Raw genomic sequence first — 14,362 nt, forward strand, 5'->3', positions numbered from 1 at the left:
TTCATCATGATCACCATCATCACCATCACCGGCATCGCCACCATCATCATCATCATCGCCACCATTATCACTTGAGTCAGCCACCGTTCTACACTCTTGGCGGATATTTGCTCACTCAACAGTACGCTGGGGAGGAGGGTTGCTCTTCTGATTATCCCTGTGTTGCAGGGGAGACTGAGCACTGAGAGGCTAATAAACCTCCCAGGTCTTCCCTCTGGGAGCTTTGCAGACGGGGTTTGGTCCCGCTGTTCCCGCCCTTGGTCATCAGGCCAGCCCTGCATTTTCTCTTCTGTAAGATGGTCACAGCGGCGCCGTCTGGGGATGGGCGGAGGAGGACGAGGAGCAGCCGCGAAGCTGCCGGGCACTAACCCCGAGACCGAACCCCCACCGAGGGAAGAGGCTGCTGGGCTTGGGGTGACGGGCCCGGGAGGACAGTCCCGCACACAGGGCTGTGTGGGGCCAGGCCAGTGAAAAGCCCGAAGCCTCCTTCCCCCACAGTTTCCCACCCAACTGAGGTCCCGAGATGCCCACAGTGCCAGTGTCCCCTGGGAAGGACGGCACTGGACGACGCTTTTCCATTCTGCTCAAATGACTGTCCAGGCCTGAGGCCGCAGAGAGGGGCCTGGGGGGACAGCGGCCAGTGCAGGTCTCTTCTGATGGAAGTTTCCCCTTGGGGGTGTGGGGCATGCAGATGTGGGGTGCCAGATGCATACAACGGGGGGCCCTGGAGCAGGGGACCTGATGCCACAAGTAGTTAGTGTGTGTTTGGGGGGTAGTTGGTGGCCAAAGGTAGAAACGGGCTGATGGCTTCGGTACATCATACTGGAGTCAACACACCACGGCGCTGGCCGAGGCTGGAAGAAGCCGGCCAAGGTCTGCAGAGGCCACAGGACTCCCTGGCGACCCCAGACCCTGTGGCTGCCCACCCTCATGGCCCCCGGTGCCTCGGCCTGGGCTTTGGCATGCCCGGCTGGACCTCTTGTCGCTGGTGGCCGTTCTGGCTCTGTTTGGGCATCGCCAGCTCTGGAGTCGGCCCAGTGGGCTGCCGGCAGCTCCCCCTTTGAGAAGCACAGCCTGGAGTCATCCTGTAGCCTCTGCCCTGGGGTCCCAGCCCTTCTTTCTGGAGCGCCAGGACTACATACAAGAGATGGAGACCGGAGAGGACAGATTTGCTGAAGGCCCACAGACAGGGAGTGGGAGACCCTAGCAAACCCCGCTCAGTCTTTGGATGCGGACTCCCCGCAGATCGGTCTCAAAGCATTGCTTCGTGGTGGTCCCCCACGTTGGCCTTGCCTCCCAGGATAGCCGGACGGGGGGCAAAGACCGAGGCTCGCCCCGTCTCTGCAGCGGGCAGACCCACACGCAGATCTGAGGTCAGTCCCGTCCTGGCTGAACGCTGCTCCTTGAAGACTCTCCTTCCCTGTTTATTAGATGAGATTACAAACGGACCATAATTTTTCTGTTCCGGGGTAGTGCCTGGCACATAACAGACATGCAAGATTTGTTCATTTCTCCTCCATCCTCCTCCCCTCTCCCTCCCCCCCTCCTCCAGCCGCGGCGCGGGTGCCCGCAGACCCGCAGACCCGCAGACCCGCAGACCCGCAGCAGACGATCAGCGGAGGAGCAGTCTGCAGGCCCAGGCGTGGGAGCAGAAAGCATCTGAGAAACGTCCATATGCAGCTCGTCTCACCATCTTCTAGAAGAGAAAACACCAGGAGGTCTGAGTTTTTGAGTCGTCGAGAAAATATTGTGAGTGGATGAACCCAGGGTAGAGTACGTTGGCTCCCACATGTGTTGGGTTGTGCTGCTGGATTTCCGTTGGTCTTTGTGTTTAGTATTTGATTTAAAGTGAGTGTAAGGAGACAGAAAAGCAGGGCTATTTTAAGATCAGGGACAATGGGGGGCCGGCTTCGAACGGCTGGTCGTGGAGTTATCAGAGGATACGCGAAAACGGATAGGTGCAAACTGGCGGTTGAAAGGCAGGATGACCCCGAGGAGGGAAGTTTGGGGGTGTGGGGAGGAGGGAGGGAACTCTCCTGTGATTATTCCTAGGTTTCCAGATAAGAGGTTACAAAACTTGGAAACAGACTAGAGCATAAATCAACTCGAGAACTACTGAGATTTACTCCCTTCTAGAAAATCTGGGAAGACGTGAAAAATTTCTTGGAAGCAAAGGTTTTGTGTTCTAAGTCATGGTGTGACACGCGGACAGACTGTCCTCAGCTGGCCTCCTTCTGCCTCTGGGCAGAGGGTTGGGGTCGTATCCCTCCTTCCCGTCAGTGGGACGAGGGAGGCAGCCACCAGGCCTTGTGGTCTCGGTGTTCTCCTTCGTAAGCGAGAAGCTTGACTGAGGTCAGTCCCGACGTTTCCTCTCTGATCTCTGGAAAGGTCCTGGGCTTCTGTGGTAGAGCCTGGTTCTGGGGAAGGCCCCACTCACAAACCCACGCGAAAACAGTGCTGGACCGCCTTCCGGGAGGACAGGCAGAGTGCAGCCACGAGCAATGACACACATACTGTGTGGGTGTGCAGGTCACCTTTCCTTTGTCAGTTGCCCCGGAGAAAGTAAATGATCACCGGTCAGTCTCTTATAAGAAGGGCAGAGCAAGGCTTAATGGCTCCGGTGAAGTGGTCATGACTTGGCCGGTGCCCGTAAATGCCGTTACAGCAGGCTGGGGTGCACCTGCTGACTCATTACACCGTGACGGGCAGGGCAGCCGCTGCGATTTCTTTTATGGGTGAACCCCGAGAGGGAGATGCCTGCATGGTTAGAGCTGGTGTCCGGGGTGGGGTCCCCGCTAAGGGCAGACAGAGCAGGGCAGGGGCAACACTGGCTGAGCCACCATGTGGTATTCTGGACCGGAAACTTTGTAACGATTATGGTGCCCTGGGGAGACAGGTGCAATCCGGGGCTGTGTCCCCCTGCCCAGCCGCTTCTAGCACAGACGAGTTTTAGATATTTTCCTTCTAGAAGCATAAACCCAGAGTCGAGAATATTCGCCAGGTGGTCTGATAATTTGCAGAAGACAATACATTTATTCGTCCAACTCCGATCTGCTAAGCAGTCGGGGTGCGCCAGGCTCCCCTCGCTCTAAGTTTTGAGAGGCAGTGGCGGAAGACAAACGTCCCCTCCGTCATGGGGCTATGCGGGAGAGGGCAGTAGGGTCGCCGTTTTCTTAGGATATTAGTTGAACTCACATGGCTGCACCGTCCGGCAGGGCGGCTCCGGGAGCTCGGGGGTCCTGACGGTGTCTAGTCCCGGGCTCATGGGTGGGCTCACAGCAGTGTTCCGTGAGTCTGCGTGGGACTGGAGGACTAGCTGTTTCCCCCCCAAATTCTGGATTCTGGTTTCTGGCAAATTCCTTAGGGCAGGAGCAGCATCTTGCTTTTTGTCTTGTGTCTTCACGGAAGCCGCTCGTTTGGGGGGGAGGAAGATCATGCCTGCTCCTTCGTGCTGTTAGGGGTGGCTTTTTGTCGCCTGGAAGTCGTCCTTGAACCACGGAGGTCGTCTGCCCCTCACATCGCTCAGAGCGGTTTCCCCAAGAACCAGAGAAGGACTGAAGAGTTGCCGAGGAAGTGTGGGCGTTCCCCACCTTTTCCTGCGCTGGAAAGTACTCGTGTCAGGGATTTTTTTGGTAACTCACTCCAACTGGGGAACTCAGGACAAACACAGATAGGGCCGATCTTGCCTTGACTTTCCCTTGCAGGGGCTCTGAGCTGCCCAGAATCTGCCCAGACCTGGCATTTCCTGGCACCTGGCGTTGGGCCTTGATTTGGTAGACAAGGGGTGTGTGGGGTCGGGTGGAAGGTGGGGGCAGGGCGTCGTTTGTAAATCGCACGGGATAAGGAATTGGAAGACGGTGAGACAAAACTGAGGTGATTATCAGGCCCGTGATCCGGCGTTGACCCCATGGCCGCGATGTAGTCCTCTTCTAGAACAATGAAACGTTCTGCTGGGTCGCGTCCTCCCGTTTGACCCCAGAGCTCAGATGTTCCCCTGAACGAGGCCTTCCCTTAGCTGCCTGTTAGCCCCGAACGCTGGGCTGTCGTCTGTGTCGCTGCTCTTGACCTCGTGGGATGGCAACAAGGTGAGCGTTTCCTGACTTTATTTCTGCAGACGGGCCCCAAGATTTTTGTGAAATTCTCGGTTTACAGAAGTAAACCCGCTCCCTGCTTGTGTCTTTCCTGATCTAATAACCACAGAGATGAAGGGCTCACTTTTTAATTTCTTGCTTCCTACATTTTACAGGGGACGCAGATTTAATAACCGTGCTCTTGGTTTTTCCAGAACAGACTGGATTTAAAATTCCCTCAGCCGACGTGTCTAAATTCCTAATCACGGCAAGGAGGGCCCTTCTGTAGAGAGGACGTCTTTCGAGGTGGCAGGAGGTGCCCAGGATGCAGGGGGCCGTGGGGTGTACTGAGGCTCTCTGAGCATCCTGAACCGCCCTGGGCACCAAGCCCAGCCTGTGCCTTCCAGGCCTGTGTCCACACGAGCTCCGTGGGGCAGCCTGCGGGTCATGCTGGAGGGGACAGGGAGGGGACACGGAGGGGACATGGCGGGTCTTCTACACCCCAGGCAGGTGAAGGCCACAGCATTTTGGGGATTAAAGCAATCTGTTTTCAACTTCCTTGCTGGAATGAAGGACGTCCAGTGTTGGGAGGGTTGGGGGAAGTTGGGGGATTCCCAGGAAGGAGGGGTTCCTGCCACCCCTGGGGCTGTTGCTGGAGGTGCTGGGAGGACCCCAGGGTGTGTGACGGGCTGGAAACAACTCACTGACTGTCACAGCCCCCCACCTGCTCCCTCCTTCTGCCCAAATGGTTCTTGCTTGTACGTGTTCAGCAGGTGGTCATTTAATGCCTGTCTCGTGCCATTTAGTCATTCAACGTGTGTTCCTTGAACGTTTACTACATCCCAGGAACCAGACCAGACTGGAGGCACAGGGACAGGGGAGACCCGTTTCCCAAGAGCATCTCGTAGAGGGGACAGACGCAAACAGGTTAGTGTGCCCCGTCTTCCGGAAGAGGCCGGTGGGAGGGCAGAGGGCAGATGGCTGGAAGGCCGTGCCCAGGCCCCGATAACCTGTGTCACCTTCAGCGTGTCCCGAATGCGGGCTTGCCCGGCCTCATCCCGGAGGCTCGTGGCATCCCTGCCACCACTGGGGCGCGGTCCGAATGGGACTGTGTGATGATAAGGGCTAATGACTCGTGGTAGATCTTTCAAAACGACTTCTAAATTCCTGTAAAAATAATGTATGCTCATTATAAAAATATTTTGTAAACATAAGGAAGCTTAAAAAAGGAGAGAGAGAAATTAAGAACCATAGTAACGTCCACTTCGATACGTCCATGCGTCCCTTCTGGTCTTTCCTTACACCTATTTTTAAACGGTCGAGCTTAGAGCCGATGAAAACCCGGCGGTCTCCCTTTGCTGCTTCAGGCAGAATCATACCGGTTTTCATACTCGGAAAGATTCTTTGTAAATAGGATTTTTCCTAATGGCTGAGTAATACGCCGTGACGTGGGGAAGCTTTTCTGGACTGTTTTTTCTGTGACAAACAAGGTTTTGATTCTCATCTGTCAACAAAATAGTACTGTCGTGTTTATACCACGGGGTTTGCAAGACCTGCCTGGCTGTTGTCACTGTATTTCTTTGACACAAACAAAATGGGTTTTCCCCAGTCGTTTCTGCTTCCTCTCATGTCAGTTCCGTCCCCTTCCGAGGGTCCCACGTTCCCGCGGCGTGTCCCCATGAGCTCAGGGGACGGCACTCGCTTCTCATGACTACGTGTGCTTCTGGCATTTCCCAGACTCTGATTTTGTGCTGAAAGGTTTTATTTTTGTGTTTAACCTGTCCATTTCTTTCCCTGTTTCTGAGGAGAGAGTCCGCTTGGAGAGGGATGACTGCGCTGCGGTGATTTGGATTTTAGGGGCTAATACTCAAACCTCTGTGACTCCGGCTTTCAACAAATACACGCGCCCGCCGGGCAGGGTGAGGGGAGCCGGGCTCTGCCCCGAGGAACAGGCTCTGAAACCCCAGAAGAGCTTCTCAGAGTAAGACGGAAGATGTCTTAGGTGACCATTTCGTTTCCGTCCCATCTGAGCGCCCAAGAGCTGGACAGATCCGTTCCCTTTCCCGGCCGCATGCGCAGCCCGGAGCGGCTCTTCGGGATCCTTTCTCTCGAGTCCCGGCCCCCAAACACGACTGACGGGCGCAGCTCGCCTCATGGCTGGGTTAGAGCCGAGGAAAAGCCGGGGCGGGGCTGGGAAAGGCCGTGGGCTCCCGCCGTGAGGGGTGGGGAGCAGTTGGACGTCCTTTCGGACAGAAATGCTGCATTATTAAGCATTTCTTCTTCACCCGTTTCCCCAGCCTGGTATCTGTGTACATATTTTACTAAAAATGAACCTTTCTGGAGTCAGGCAAAAATTCTAAGACTCTGTGTTCCAACGTTCATTCAAACCTCCTCCTTCCGGAAGGTTGTGGCCGTTTGCCTCCTGAAGGCTCAGCGTTGGCTCGAGCTTTCCTGGTTCTAACGAGGGGACAGTCGTCCTCGAGAATAATCACACAGAGTGGAGAAAGTCCTTGTCGCAGCGGGAGCCCTGCGGTCACGTCTTTCCATGAGAGGAAGCCCCTCTGGGGGGGGGTGAGGGTCCCCGTTTTGCGGCTCTCGCCCGGGGACTGGGAGCTGGGACAGACAGGTCACAGAGCACACTGGACGGCCGGCGGGGCGGGCGGGTGGGAACGTTTCCCCAGACAGACACCGGGGAGGTTAGGGAGAGGACGCTGGTGGCCCCGCTGGTGCGTCCTGAGCTTGGGATCAGATCCCGAGCATCTGACCCGGCCACGGGGGCCGTGGAAAACCACTCAGTTGTTGTGCAGGGGGCAGAGCTGGAGTCCCGCCTGCAAGGGGCCCCGGGCACCGGCAGCCCCAGCCCGTTCCGCGCCGAGGGACTCTTGGTCCACCGAGTACACGCAGAAACGTTCTGGTTCCCCGGGGCCTCGCATTTGTGTCGTCCCAGTAGTCGAGCTTTGGGTGCGTTATTCTGGTAAACCGAAGGCCCAGTGCCAGCCTAGCGGGGGCTGGAGGACGGACCAGAGGAAGAGCGTTTGGTGGTGGTGTGACTCTTTGCCTAAATAACACGAACATTAATCACGACCTCTGCAGAGTTCTGGTGGTGACTCAAACCCAATTAACCAGTGAGCCCTGACTCTCTCCAAGCAGGACCAGACTTGATCTGGAATCCGGGGCATTGCTCGGACAGCGCCAAGCCAGGGATTCCGGTTGTTTCACATTGAGGGGCAGAGCTAAGCCCTACCACGTCGTGAGGACACGGTTTTCACACAGGGGCGCGGGGCAGAGGCCTTTCCGTCCTCACGTCGGGAAACTACTGACCTGAGCCACCCCGCTGCTGCGCGTCACGGGCCTCCTTCCACCAGGGTCGGTGCCCCCGTGCCCCCGTGGGCTCTACCCTTTGCTTCCGACTGTTCTCTCTTCGGTTTCCCTGGGAGCCCAGGGTGAGTCATGAGGCGGCAGAGTATCGGGGTCAGAGGAGCCTTGCCGAGCCTCATGCTCAGCCCACGGCCCAACGCGGGGAACCGGGTGCCCAGAGCTGACAAGACTTGTCCAGTGTCACACGTGGTTCCTGGCAGAGCCGGGACCGGAAATCCAGTCTTCTGGTTACTGGGTTAGTGTTTTTTCCTGATGACAGGGCTTGGATCCTAGGTCAGTTTCTGAGCATAGGTCTCTACACACTCGTGTGCTCAGCTGGTACCTTCCGAGGGCCCCTCGGTGCCAGGCTGCCGGCCCATCCGACGGCGATGGCCTCTCAGTGACGGCGGCCGCCCACCAGGCATTCCTTTCCCTTGCACAAACACCGTCATTTCTTTGGAGAGCTTGGATTATTAGGAGGCATTGTCCGCCTCCCTGCCTTAGAACTAGCTCTTCCCCTCCCTTCGCGACCGTCTGGGCTTCCCCCGGGTCTCGCTCGGAGGCCGTCTGCTGTCTGCCAGGAGTCAGTTACGCACGGGAGGGCTAGTGACAAGGGAAAGTGGGCCCTCTCCCAGATTCATTTTTATAGAAGTGGGGGCATTTGAAGAGAGGTTGCCTCCACCCAGACGAACGAATTCACCTGTTCTTTCAATACATGTTTACCCAGAATCAGCACAGGCCGTGATCAAAGGTGTGGGCTCTGCAGCGGGGCTGTCAGCGCTCACAGCCCTGCGCCCCGGGCACGGGAGGGAGACCGTAGGCAAGTCGTTCTGTGCTGTGTGTTGGTTTTCCCATCCGTCTTCCGGGGAGGGCAGAACACCGGAGGACTGATGAGCACCCACACAGTGCTTAGCACGGTGCTGACTTGATGAGGGCTACCAGGGCCGCGTGTCTGACGGCCATGGGGTGGCGGTGGGACGTGCCAGGGGAGCTGGGGGCCAAAGACGGTTTTGGGGGCATCTTTTAGGTGGTACCTCCTAGGCTACGACATGGCGAACCACCTATTTACTCATCAGAAGGTTCTGACACTGACCTGGGATCCGAGATGCGACCTGGGGAGAAGGAGCACGCCAGGCAGCAAAGCCGACAGCAGCTGCCCCCCACCTGTCCGCACACCTGCGGCCTCCCTGGTCCTTATTGTCAGCCGTGGCCCCACTGCTCCAGGACCTTGTCTCTGCACCAGTGAGCCATTCTGGCCAGAAGCCGGAGGGAGGCACACCCCAGGGTCCTTGATGGCGCACCCCAGGGTCCTTGATGGCGCTGGGCGTCAGGGTCCCCCCAGGACCACACGGAGAAGGGCTCAGCCTCTGCTTTGTGTCCTTCCTAGAATTGCTGCTGGGCAGTGAGCTTCTGGAGGTGACCAGATGCATGTACTTTGTCTGTGCTTGGCCTTGGACCGTTCTAGAAGACTGCATGGGTTTTAAGAGTTTTTTGTGTGTCTCAGAAGGGGGAATGGGTTTCACCTGGTATCCTCCGGGCATGGCTCTGTGAGTGTCACTGAGTATGTGTCTCTCTGTGCTGTGTGGCGGTAAAAGGTACACAGTGCAGGCCTGATCATTTCACACGTTTATAAGTGTGCAAGTCAGCATCATCAGACATGCTCACAACGTGGTGCAGCCTGACCTCCGTCTCTACCCAGCACTCTCTCCAGTGTCAGCTCCACAGCAGGACGCCATGGTGCCCGGTCCCTTCCCACCCCAGCACCCTCTGTTCTACCTCCTGTCTCTAGGACTGTGGCATCGGCCATTTCTTGAATGGACTTTTAAAATTTACAATTTTTCAGACAGGACCAATATAGCTAAAACTACAAAGGACATGCTCCCCAGCTGTAGAAAGTGAATGTGACAGGTACAGTGGAAGCATCCCGGTACCCTCCTGAGCTCAGAACGAGCTCTGAATTTGTGCTTGACTTTCCTGGGGCTGTCTCTGTCATTTTGCCATATGTAATTGCATCTGTGATCGGTGGGCAATATTGTTCTGCATGTTCTTAAAACTTTATGTAGATGGTATCATTCTGTTCCTACCTGAAATTCTTCAGCTCATGCCCTCCCTCGAAGTTATTTTTCAGATTTGTAGGCATTGGGGCATGGGTTCCAGTGTGTTGCTGTCTGGCCTATTGCTGGAGGGCATGGTCCCACGTGGGTGTACCATGTTCATGGATCCATTCTGGATTAGTGACACATGGATTTCCAGAAAGTGCTGGGATGAACATTTGGGTCAATGATTTTGGGACACATTGATAGTTTTTCCAGGATATCAATTGAGGGGTAGAATTGCTGTGTGGAAGGCCAGACACATTTTCCACACACTGATCTTCAAAGCAGTTTTCCTGACTTACACTCCACAGATATGAACACTCCAGGCATTTCTTTTTTTTTTTTTGAAGATTTTATTTATTTATTTGACAGACAGAGATCACAAGTAGGCAGAGAGGCAGGCAGAGAGAGAGGGGGTAAGCAGGCTCCCCGCCGAGCAGAGAGCCTGATGTGGGGCTCAATCCCAGGACCCTGAGATCATGACCTGAGCCGAAGGCAGAAGCTTTAACCCACTGAGCCACCCAGGCATCCCCAGGCATTTCTATTCTAGTCAATCCTGGGTTTGTTTTTGTGTTTTTCCAGATAATGTATATGAAATAGTATTAGTATAATTTTTTTGGCATGGAATTTGCCAAAAGTTTTATCAATTACAAAATACTAAAGAAACACATGCTCATTGTAAAGGACAAAAGTATAGAGAGTAGAAGCAAAAAACTTTTCCTTCTCTCCACATCCTTCCCATAAAGCTTGGTACCTGCTCATCCAGGTGGCTTGAGAGAATTTGCAAAGACACACACATGCATACAACACAGACAAACAAATATATTTGTATGTACATATATAATCATGTATTTATATATAAATAATGTATTTAGTGTAAGTAACAAATCTGCAGCGCCCGTCATTTTGCACTCCCATTTGGATTTAACATGAAACACCAGACAATCTTCCAAGTAGTTGTTCCCCTTTCTCCCTGGCATTCCAAAGGTGATGCTATTGACAAGCGTGTTCTTTAGAGAGTGAGAAAAACAAATACCATATGATTTCACTCCTCTGTGGAATTTAAGAAACAAATTTAAGATGAAAATAGAGGAAGGGAAGGGAGAATAAAATAGAATAAAAAGAGAGGGAGACAGACCACGAGAGACTCTTAACTCCAGGAAACAAACAGGGTCGCTGGAGGGGAGGCGGGTGGGGGCTGGGGTCACTGGGGGACGGACATGAAGGACGGCACGTGACGTGATGGGCACTGGGTGTTACATGCAACTGATGAACCACTGAGTTCTACTCCAGAAACTAATAATACACTATGTGTTCACTAAATTGAAATTAAATAACAACAAAAAAGAATTTTAGTTGAACTACTAAAGCACTTAAAAAAAAAAGTACCCAATCTGCAAGATCAAGTAGAAATTAACCTCCCCTTTGGTGCCACCACAGTCTCCCCCAGGTGATGGGCTGGGCTGTCCTCTGCACTGCCTCTCTACCAAGCCCCCTGCACTGCCCCCCTGCATGGTCCCCTGCATTGCCCCGTGCACCACCCCACACTGCCTTGTGAATGTCAGAGCAGTCAGGGACGACTGTAATGACATGGGTGGGGCTCTGTCCACTCCCAGTGGACCTCCCACCACGCCTGTCCCCATGCATCAGTCCCTTGCGGAGGCCCCCAGCTCCTCCCACCAGACTGAGTGTCCTTACAGGAAAGGGCAAAGGGATGCCGTGAGCCCTGCGGGTACCTGGGTGGGGGGATCGTGGCTTCGTGGCCTCAAGCATGGAGGGGGGTTTCTGCATTTTCAAGGGTGTCTGGGGTGAGTGAGGCAAAGCTGGGGGTGGCCCAGGGGAGAGCTGGTGGCTGACCAGGAGGGGCCTCAGTCATATGAAGTATTTTGGACTTTACTCAAGATGGTGAGATAATGTGGGGGGTCTTAAGGAGTGAAAGAAACTGACGTGGTTCACGGTTTTAGGAGAATACCACTCTGACCAGCATGAAACATAAAACGGGCCATGGGTCGGCATGGTGGCAAGACCGGCCATGGACAGACTGGTTAGAATCCAGGTGGGGGTGAAGTCAGGGCTGGCGTGCAGCCCCATGCTTCAGAGAAGTGGACGCACCGTTGGTGTGTTTGCGGGGGAGGGCGTGAGAAAGGAACGTGACAATGGGAACTTCTAGGTCCCTGACAGGATGGTAATGCAGGGATGTTCCGTGGCACAGATGACGGGAGGAAGAGCCTATGTTGAGCGTCGGGGGCAGGGCCAGAGACTGGGGGCTCCCTGCTGGGCACAGCGAGCCTGATGTGTCTACGCCACCTCAGTGTGAGACCTTCAGCAGGTGGGGACCTGGCACTACAAGGTGGGGACTGGCCAGAAGGTCTGGGTTGGAACGACGAAGGGAGGGAAAGAGGTTCCCTAGCTGGGCTGTGACCCCGTACTTGTGGACGCACAGAGATAGCTGAGTCTGGGGATGTGGGGGTTACGAGATTGACAGAGGGTGGACCCCAAAGGGGCCTCCCGGTCTCCCCAGCCGGCAGCTGCTCCCTGGAGTGGGAGGGGAAGCTGAGAGCTGCCAGGGAGCTTCCCCAGAGGCGGAGGGTGGGCAAGCGGACTGGGCTCTGCCTGCAGCCTGGAGCGGCTGGGGTGTGTGTGTCCACGGGCCAAGGGTGACAGGTGACTTCGGACGTCCATTTACCTGCAAGGTGTCACACAAATCCTACCTGCTCGGCAGGCGAATGACAAGGGTCACGGGAATAAACACCGACTTCCGGGGCAGTTTTCCAGCCCTGAGACCCTCGCGCGCATCTGCCTCCTCCCCGTTCACCTGCTGTGTAACGAAGTCGCCGTCTGCCTAGACGCCTCCTGACGGGGAGGTAGGCTGCTTGCCTGCGCACGGGGGTGAGGGGTGTCTACGTTGTCGTGGAGCCCCACCCCCGCCGCAAACATGTGGACCTTCCGAGGTGCTCAGGTGCCTGAGGCAGACCCGGGAGCGAGCCGGGTCTCACGGCCTTTGCTGGCCTCCCCGGCGACACTGTAAGCTCCCAGCGCTTGGTTTGCCCCAGAATCTCCTGGGGTCTTCGAAATGCAGATTCTCAGGGCCCCACCTAGCAATTGTGTTTGCTGAGTCTGAACCCATTGAAAACTAGCGCGTCTTGGGCGCCTGGGTGGCTCAGTGGGTTAAAGCCTCTGCCTTCGGCTCAGGTCGTGATCTCAGGGTCCTGGGATCGAGCCCCGCATCCGGCTCTCTGCTCGGCAGGGGGCCCGCTTCCCCCTCTCTCTCTGCCTCTCTGCCTACTTGTGGTCTCTGTCTGTCAAATAAATAAATAAAAATAAAATCTTTAAAAAAAAAAAGAAAGAAAAGAAAATTAGCGCGTCTTGCCAGTGAACTGACGCATGGGTGCTTGGATCCCACGCGGGAATGTTGTCTCCTGGGACATAGGGGTCCAGATGCGAATCCATGTCCTTCAACGGGCCCTGCTGTTTTGGGAGGAGAATCACAATGACAGTCGTCCGATCAGAAAGCCATTGTGAGGGATCCCGGGAGTGTGGTGTGCTGTGGGCTGGCGCCGTGTAGGGCGGGCCACAGAGCACGCTAGAACACGGCGCCTCGTTTAGTTCCTGGCTCCCAGTGTGGGCAGCTCTCTTGTTTGTGTCCAAACCCAAGTCACTGAGGTAGCAGCGTACCCTCTAATAAAAATGATGATTTTCACTAATCTCCTGAAAGGAAGAAGACGAGAACTTTTTAAGACCCAGACAATTTTCCCGTGGAGATAGAGCCAAGCAGTTAATACACACTTAGTCATGGCGTTCCCGCAACTCGCAACCACTGGCGTCTCAATTGGATAATTGGACCGAACCTTGAAAACACAACTAACACCCTTCCTGCTAGTATGGGCGCGGGCCTCCCGGGACCTTAGCAGCTGCCTTGTGTGGCGTTGGGGACCCTGAGCCTCGGGGGCAGGTCGGGGGTGCTGGGGATGGGTTGGGCTGGGGCTGATGGCCACCACCAGCAGGCGGGGGATGCCAGGGACGGCCCTGCTTCTTGGCTACAACCTGTGTGCCTGGCTCACTGGGGTTTCTTAAAGGCCCCTGACGATCATGTGTGGGACACCAGGTCTCCTTGGCGTTGAGTGAGGCCACCTCTGCCTTGGGACCCTTGTGGTAGAAATGCAAGACTGTGCAGGGACCTAATGAGGTGAGGTTTGTGCAGCCCTCATTGGGGAGAACCCCCTCTTTACCCCTCTTACCTCTCCCGGCAGCCCCTCACACCCCAACACACCCCACGCGTCTCCCCGAGGATGCTCGCCTTCCAAGCCCCTCAAGGCACCACTGAAACCAGCCACGCGCCCTGAGATCACCCAGTGACTGTCCTTTGGTCCTGTTCCCTGGAAGAGAGCCACACGAATTATTATGACTCACGTGCGGACGGCCATTTCCATAAAAGAAAGAGCTTATCTTGTGAAATAAATAACATAATTGGCAGGGGTTCACGGATGCACTGTGTGAATTTTAACGTCTGGGCGGGGGTAGGCATGTGAGAGGGGGTGAAATGGGAGAAGCAGCGTGTTCTCAGCGGAAGGAAGTCGCCAGGCGGCAGTGTGAGACGGGTGCGCGTGGCCGTGTGTGTGTGTTTGAGGCGGGTGCGCGTGGCTGTGTATGTGTGTGTGTGTGTGAGGCGGTATGCATGGCTGTGTGTGTGTGTGTGTGTGTGTGAGGCGGGCGCGTGTGGCCGTGTGTGTGTGAGGTGAGTGTGCGTGGCCGTGTATGTGTGTGTGTGTGTGTGAGGCGGTATGCATGGCTGTGTGTGTGTGTGTGTGTGTGAGGCGGGTGTGTGTGGCCGTGTGTGTG

Source organism: Martes martes (genome assembly GCF_963455335.1).
Source record: "Martes martes genome assembly, chromosome: 11".
In the NCBI taxonomy this organism is placed as follows: domain Eukaryota; kingdom Metazoa; phylum Chordata; class Mammalia; order Carnivora; family Mustelidae; genus Martes; species Martes martes.